Genomic DNA, 8,009 nt, shown 5'->3' with positions numbered 1-8,009 from the left:
ATATGATGTCTGATGCTGCTTTGTTTCCCCTATTCTACCTCTATTAACCTTGCCCTTTGGACTGATCTCTCACTATGCAATAAATCCCATTCAGTTCTTGACCTTTTTATCTGTTTAAATCTTAATTTTATGTGTATTACTGAAACTTGGCTCTCAACTTTCAATACCTCGATTCCTGCTTTGCTTTTCTCTCTATGTCTGCTACTGCTTTCATGCACACTCCCCATCCTGCGGCTTGTGATGGTATGGGAATTCTCTACTCTTCATCCTTTGTTACTTCTCATTCACCTTCTTTTCCCACCTTTCCATCATTTGAATATTCTTTAACTACCCTTCTAAAACCGTATTCTCTTACTTTTCCATTGGTTGATTGCACTCCTTTCTGTGAGGATATTGATTTTTATTTATTTATTTATTTATTGCATTTCATTTTACGCCCAAACTCTTTGGTATCACGGCGTAGGTTACATATATCTTCGTTTTCATGTCAGAGTTACATACATTTTGTTTTAAGATGGTACAATCATATATACAGCTTGGATATCAATTGACTTTACGGTTTGCTAGAGATACTGAGGGGTACCACACTCCGTTGAAGATCTTGTTCAGGATTGTTAGTATTTGTTAAATAGCCATGTTTTGAGTTGTTTTTTTAACTTAAGTAAAGAGGTTTCGTTGGACAGGTGAGGGGGGAGTGAGTTATAGTTGCAGGGGGCTGCAATGGGCCAGCTGGCGTTACCTGCTCTTGTGGTGGTGAAGCGTGGGATGACTAGGTGGGTGTTAGCATTGGATCTGAGTGTTCTGGGGGGGGGTTTGCGTTTAATGCAACTGTTGAGGTATGTGGGAGCAGCATCAAATAAACATTTGTGGGTGGTGGTTAGTGTTTTAGAGAGGATTCTTGCGTGCACTGGGAGCCAGTGTGCGTCTCTTCTGTGTTGTGCAATGTGGTCCCTTCTCTTGATGCCCAGTGCTGCTCTAAGGGCTTTATTTTGTAGCAGTTGGAGTTTGGTTATGTTTGTTATTGAAATGCCTAACAACAAGATGTTGCAATAATCTATTTTGGTTAGGATGAGGGCTCTAGCCAGGGTTAGGCAGTTGTCCGTAGATAGGAGGGGTCTGCTTAGAGTAATGAGTTTGGCGGTATAGGCAGTTGAAGAGGCGAGAGCGCTGATGTAATTGTTCATGGAGAGGTTGAAGTCAAGGTGTACTCCTAATGTTTTGACTTTGTGGGAGATGGTGATGGGTGTGCCATCAAACACTATGGAGGTGTAGTCTGGGTGGAATTTTCTGAGTTTGTTCGGGGAACCGATTATGAGGATCTCAGTGTTTTCTACATTAAGGCACAGGCTGTTGTTCGCCATCCAGTTTTGGATATGGGAGTAAATAGTGTTGATGGTGGCCGTGTCCTGTTCCAGGTTGCCTGTAATGGGGATGAGGATCTGAGTATCGTCAGCAAAGTTTGTGTAAATTACTCCCATAGCATCTAGTGCGGCAAAGAGTAGTAAGCATTGCATAGAGTGGACGAGAGGCAGGAGCCTTGTGGTACTTCTAGTGGTACCGGGATGGGGTCCGCTGAAACTTCCCCTAGGGTGACTCTTGAGGTATTGTCAGAGAGGAAGGATTTTATCCAGGCAGTGGCTTTCTGGGAGAAATGGAAGTTGGTGGAGAGGGTTTGGCATAGTTTGTCATGATCGACCAAATCAAACGCTGCTGAGAGGTCTAAGAGTAGTAGGATTCACAATTTACCAGACTCCCTGATAGTGTCCATCTGTTTTTTCAGATCCAGGAGGGCTGTTTCAGTACTGTGGTTGGGGTGGAAGCCTGATTGTCTTTCCCCTAGTAGATGGTTTTGTTCAAGGAGTGATTGGACTTGGGTATAAGCTATTTTGTCAATGATTTTGAGGAGAAATGGCACTGTTGTTATTGGCCTGTAGTTAGTGGGGACAGTTGGGTCTAGCGGAGGTTTTTTGAGTACGTGTGTGACCCATGCTACTTTTATTGATGCTGGTATTTCGCTGGAATTAAAGGACTCATTCACTAAACTGGTGATGGTTGGTGCTAGTGTGGAGGCACAGTCTTTAACTACTTTCGCTGGGGCACTGTCGCTTTTGCTATTAGAAGGCTTGAGTGAGGCTATAGTATTGTTCAGAGGTTACTTGTGTGAATTGGAACTCTGGTACGTCTGACCAAGTGGTCATGGTTGGTGGGGGGGGGCGAGGAGGTGAGCTCGAAGTATTTTTTGTGAGGCTATTTTATTTTGGAGCGTGGTCACTCTAGATGATAGGGCGTCCTGAATGGTGGTGCACCAGGCTTTGCTGGGAATTATGGGGCTGGTGGGAAGGATAGGGGATTCTAGTTCTCTAATAATAGTAAATAACTCTTTGGGGTTGGAGGCTGCGGCCGCTATGAGGTTGTTAAGGGATTCCGCTTTGTGGGAGAGTACACTAAATTTGTACGTTTTAGATATTTGTTGTAATTTGGTTTGAAGTTCTGGGGAGTTGTTTTCCCTGGTTAGGTGTTCTATGCTCTCTTTTTTCTTCTGAGTTCTATAAGTTCAATGTAGAACCAGGGGGCTTTGCGTTTAGGTTTGGGTACTTTGGTTTTGAGGGGGGATACTGCTAATTTTAGACATTGGTGGTAGTGTGTAGCAATAATCTCTGGGTTGACAATGTCTGGTGGTTTAGAGTTGAGTAGGTTCTTGAGGACTGGGTTTAGGTTCTCAGGGGTGAGCTTGCACATATTTCTGACCTGGATGGGTGGTGGATTACCGGTTTTGGTAGAGTGATTGGTGTCTAGATTTATTTTGAAATTAATAAGGCAGTGGCCAGACCAATGCACATTGAGGACATCTGTTATGGATACTGTGGTATTAACGGTGAGTATCCAGTTGAGGATTCTGCCTTTGGAGTGGGTGGGGGTGCTCACTATTTGGGAGAATTGCATCTCTTGGAATGCCTTTTGGCATGCTGCCGCTTTGCTGTCAGTTGGGTCATTGTTGCCTAGATTAAGGTCCCCTAGTAGGATATATTTCGTTTTGGGTTTTAGTAAAGGTGTAATTAGTAGGGGTAGGTCTATGTCTGGTTTACCTGGGGCGCTTGGAGTTGTGTAAACTATTAGGAAATTGATGGTTTCATGATGGTTGATGGCTAGTTTAAGAGAACAGGTTTCATATCCACTAAGAGTTCTGTTTTACATTCCCTGAAGAGTAGTGATGTTTTGTGGATGATAGCCACTCCTCCACCTGTGGCATCGGTGCGGTCTGTTCTGCAGAGGGTGCAGTCGGAGGGGACAGCAAGTGTGATATGTGGACCTGAGGCAGAGTGTAGCCAGGTTTCAGTGATCACTAGGAAGTCAAGTTTAAACTCTAGAATGCAATTGTGTGTTTCGATTGCGTGTGCGCCAAGGGATCTAACATTTAGTAAAGCTCCTACTAGCGGTGGTCTTGTGTTGGGAGACGTGGGAGGTTGGGTAGGATAGGTGGGAGAGGTGGTTACTTTAGTGTTAAGAGGGTGGAAAGTGGTTGCTTTAGTGGTGGTTGTCTTCTGGTGTCTGGTGATTGTATTGCCCTGTCACTCATGGGTTATGGGTGACACGGTGGTATAGAAGCAGCAGAGGAGGAGGTGGTTTGTGATTGGGAGGTGCTGGAGATGGGTGCGTGCTGAGAGTCTGGAGTTTCTTTTAGTGGCTGCAGTGGTTCTTGTTAGGGTAGTAGAGTAAGTAGTTCTGGATGAGAGGCTTAAGCGGTGTGTGCTTCCTAGAAGGGGGCTGGTTTTGGTCTGGGGTTGAGGTGTGATCAGGAATGCTGGTTGCTTAGGGAGGAACAGCGTGGGGCATGTCAGGGGATGGTGTCTAGAGCAAAAGAGTCATGCCAGGCCTGTCTTGTACTGTATGAATGCTCCTTTGGTGCAGGTTTTATTATCTGTGCTTTCGTCTGTTCGGAAGCTCTGGTGGGTGATGACTGGTTTGGTGGTAGAGGTATTGAATGGCATGCTTTGATGCGGTGTAGACCTGAGTAATAGGAATATAAGAGGGCTGAGGATGGAAAGGATGGTGTGGCTAAAAGAAAGGGCTCTCGCAGAGTAATGATCGTTGCTGTTATGCTGGGGTTTACGAATCATGCTGAGAGTTTGATGCCTTACTCTCTGCTGTTCTACCTTCTTCTTCTACCCCGCTCATACTCTTGGACGATTTTAAACTTCATCTTTCGTCCATCCATTCCTCATGTCCATTTCTTTCTATTCTTCATTCTTACCATTCTTACCAGCCGGTCAAGTGGCACAGTGACATCCGTGCAGAGCCTGCTAACGCAGGTTTGAATCCCGGCAGGGCCAAACTCAGCCTTTCATCCTTCCGAGGTCGATAAATGAGCACCACACACCGTGGGTAATAATAAGCAGTGCTCAGATACCTGAGGGTTTGTAGCGCTATATAAATGCCAAATTATTATTATTATTATTATTATCTCTCTGCTCTTCCCACTCCCCCTTCCCATGTTTCTGGCTCCAGTTTGAACATTATATTCACCTCGTCATTACTGTGCTCTCCTGTCTCTGCTCTGCCCATCTATTCTTCTGATCATCTTCTTCTCTCTTTCTCTATTGTTACTCCTCCTATGTTACCTCTTTTAGCTGGTTCTGAGGCAACCACCTATTTCTTTTGGGATCTCTGTGCTTTCAAAACCCCTCTGTTTGTTTCATCCTGCACTTCTGCTCTTCACTCTCATTCCACATGCTCTGCCCTCCCTGCTGGTGATGCTGCAACATCTCTTTCCTCCTCTCTTGCCTCTTCTCTTAATACTCTTTATTCTGTTTTGTCTTTCTCTCCCTCTCGCAAACCCCCTGAACCCTGGCCTCTTCCCATCTCCACTCAATAAAGCAAGCCCTTCGTCGACTTGAAAACTGCTGGTGTAAGCCACACTCTGAGTCTGATCCTCTCTTTTTCATCCTATAATTTTCTCTATGACTAGGGTCTTCTTGCAGCTAAGCCGCAGCGCAGACTAGGTCATCTCAATAAACAAGTCACACACGTCACAGGGCCACTAAGGAAGTTAACTTCAAGTTAGGAGACAGAGGCCAAAGCACTATGCGCAGGCATCTTTAACAATGCTTGAAATGTTCTTCCATGTAAGATCAATGCTTTGAAATCAATATAATTTCTTTACAGCGAAGTGCTATTGTATGTATAGCTGAATCAGGGCATGGCAAAAGTTCTGAGTAATGTTTTTGTTGCACACCAGCAAAAGCTGTTTTATACGAATGAACACAAACAGTAAAATGCAAAGGCTACAATCTCTCTGGCTTTGGACGTTTGAAAACGTGCTGTTTAGGGTACCTGTTTCCATTCAAATAGATCCGATGTTTTACTCTAAACGGCAGATATTTTACCCAGGAAACATCAATCTAGTGATGTCTCTCTAATATCGATTTATATATTTGTTTAACCAATTATTGATTTAACACTGTTTAAAATTTCAATATTACTCTTGTATACATTTACAAGAGTGTCGTAAGCAGCCGTCAGAGCTCAGATTGGCTTGACGCCTGATACCGCAGGGTTTTTTCCTTTACTGGAGTCGGTTCCCACAGCACTGCAGTGCTGTAGTGTTGTGGATATGTTTCTGTGGGCTCCTATGGGTGCCGTTGTTGGCTGTTCTCAGCTTCTGGCGGCAACAATCCGTGTCTCCGGTTAACGGTGGCCACTGAAGCGGGCTGTGAAAGGACGTGAGAGTCCACTCTCACCTCTCTTCGGACTGCTGTTTACTGAGGCACTGGTGAGGTGTGTGTTGTATACTTGTGAGTTTGAGGTTTCATGGGCTGTAAGCACAGCAGGAATAGGGGGTTGCTCCAGCACCATCTCTGCCATGTGTGAGCAACTTTGAGATCAACTAACTCTGCGCTCCACAGCGCGCCCCCGCCTGCTATGAGGGCTGTCCACCCAGTTTCCAGGACTCAGCCTCTGCCCTCCGCCCTCATAACATATTCTGCTATACCGGACCCGACGCCTGCCCTCCTAACATCACGCATGCGCACAGTCTACGGCTTATGGCAAATTCAGGTCAAGGCATTTCACTGGGACACCCGTCTCATTGGGACATTTCACTGCTGCTCCAGGATAGGCAGGCTATCTACTGGACCTACTGCACCATTGTTGTGTTTACCTCTTTGCTCCACGGATTTGTGTTATGTGTGCTGCTTAACTGACCTTGCAGCACCTCCCTTGCCCGGTGTGGGGGCTCATCACCTGCTCCTTAGGATTGGGCTCCAGCTAGCACGGGCCTTGCCAAGCCCCATTTTTTGCCTCGTCATCAGGCCCTGCCTTCTCAATACCACTCCTGGGTAATACCCACAGCGAAGCTAGGGCAAGTAACCACCCTACTGCTGAGACAGGGAGTGTGCTGGGCTTGCGATGGTACCGAAATATGGCTTCTCTAATACCTATGCCCCATGGATGGGTGTGTGCAACATGTTCTATCTATCTGACTGTGCAGTACTTTGCTCCCCAGTGTGTGGGCTGCTCACCTGCTCTCCTGGTTCTGGCTTCCAGGACCACATATTTGGCCTCGCTCATTTGGCCTTGATATCGGCCCTGCCTCCATGACATTTCACCTGGGCAAACCCCACTGCGAAAACTGGCTTTTGACTCAATGTGGCAGCCAAATCTGCTTCAACCATGGGGTCACTCTGAGTTCCTGGCTTCTCCAAATGTCACGCACCCAGCCCGTCCAGTAGTTGGTTTCAGAGCTTGTTCCATTTTAGCGCTGTTTACATTTTTACTCCTGCAATCTGCTTTTCCTTTTTTCTATATGATGTCTGATGCTGCTTTTCCCATTTCTACTTGCTGCACATTCCATTACTCTGCTCTTTGTTCATGTACCTGAATTATAAATAAACTTACCTATCTTCTCTGTTTCCCCTATTCTACCTCTATTAACCTTGCCCTTTGGACTGATCTCTCACTATGCAATAAATCCCATTCAGTTCTTGACCTTTTTATCTGTTTAAATCTTAATTTTATGTGTATTACTGAAACTTGGCTCTCAACTTTCAATACCTCGATTCCTGCTTTGCTTTTCTCTCTATGTCTGCTACTGCTTTCATGCACACTCCCCATCCTGCGGCTTGTGATGGTATGGGAATTCTCTACTCTTCATCCTTTGTTACTTCTCCTTCACCTTCTTTTCCCACCTTTCCATCATTTGAATATTCTTTAACTACCCTTCTAAAACCGTATTCTCTTACTTTTCCATTGGTTGATTGCACTCCTTTCTGTGAGGATATTGATTTTTATTTATTTATTTATTTATTGCATTTGATTTTACGCCCAAACTCTTTGGTATCACGGCGTAGGTTACATATATCTTCGTTTTCATGTCAGAGTTACATACATTTTGTTTTAAGATGGTACAATCATATATACAGCTTGGATATCAATTGACTTTACGGTTTGCTAGAGATACTGAGGGGTACCACACTCCGTTGAAGATCTTGTTCAGGATTGTTAGTATTTGTTAAATAGCCATGTTTTGAGTTGTTTTTTTAACTTAAGTAAAGAGGTTTCGTTGGACAGGTGAGGGGGGAGTGAGTTATAGTTGCAGGGGGCTGCAATGGGCCAGCTGGCGTTACCTGCTCTTGTGGTGGTGAAGCGTGGGATGACTAGGTGGGTGTTAGCATTGGATCTGAGTGTTCTGGGGGGGGGTTTGCGTGTAATGCAACTGTTGAGGTATGTGGGAGCAGCATCAAATAAACATTTGTGGGTGGTGGTTAGTGTTTTAGAGAGGATTCTTGCGTGCACTGGGAGCCAGTGTGCGTCTCTTCTGTGTTGTGCAATGTGGTCCCTTCTCTTGATGCCCAGTGCTGCTCTAAGGGCTTTATTTTGTAGCAGTTGGAGTTTGGTTATGTTTGTTATTGAAATGCCTAACAACAAGATGTTGCAATAATCTATTTTGGTTAGGATGAGGGCTCTAGCCAGGGTTAGGCAGTTGTCCGTAGATAGGAGGGGTCTGCTTAGAG

The sequence above is a fragment of the Ambystoma mexicanum genome, chromosome 1q (genome assembly GCF_040938575.1).
Source record: "Ambystoma mexicanum isolate Mex_15411 chromosome 1q, UKY_AmexF1_1, whole genome shotgun sequence".
Classification (NCBI taxonomy): Eukaryota; Metazoa; Chordata; class Amphibia; order Caudata; family Ambystomatidae; genus Ambystoma; species Ambystoma mexicanum.
The sequence above is the reverse complement of the archived record's forward strand: the minus strand, read 5'-3'. Positions refer to the sequence as shown.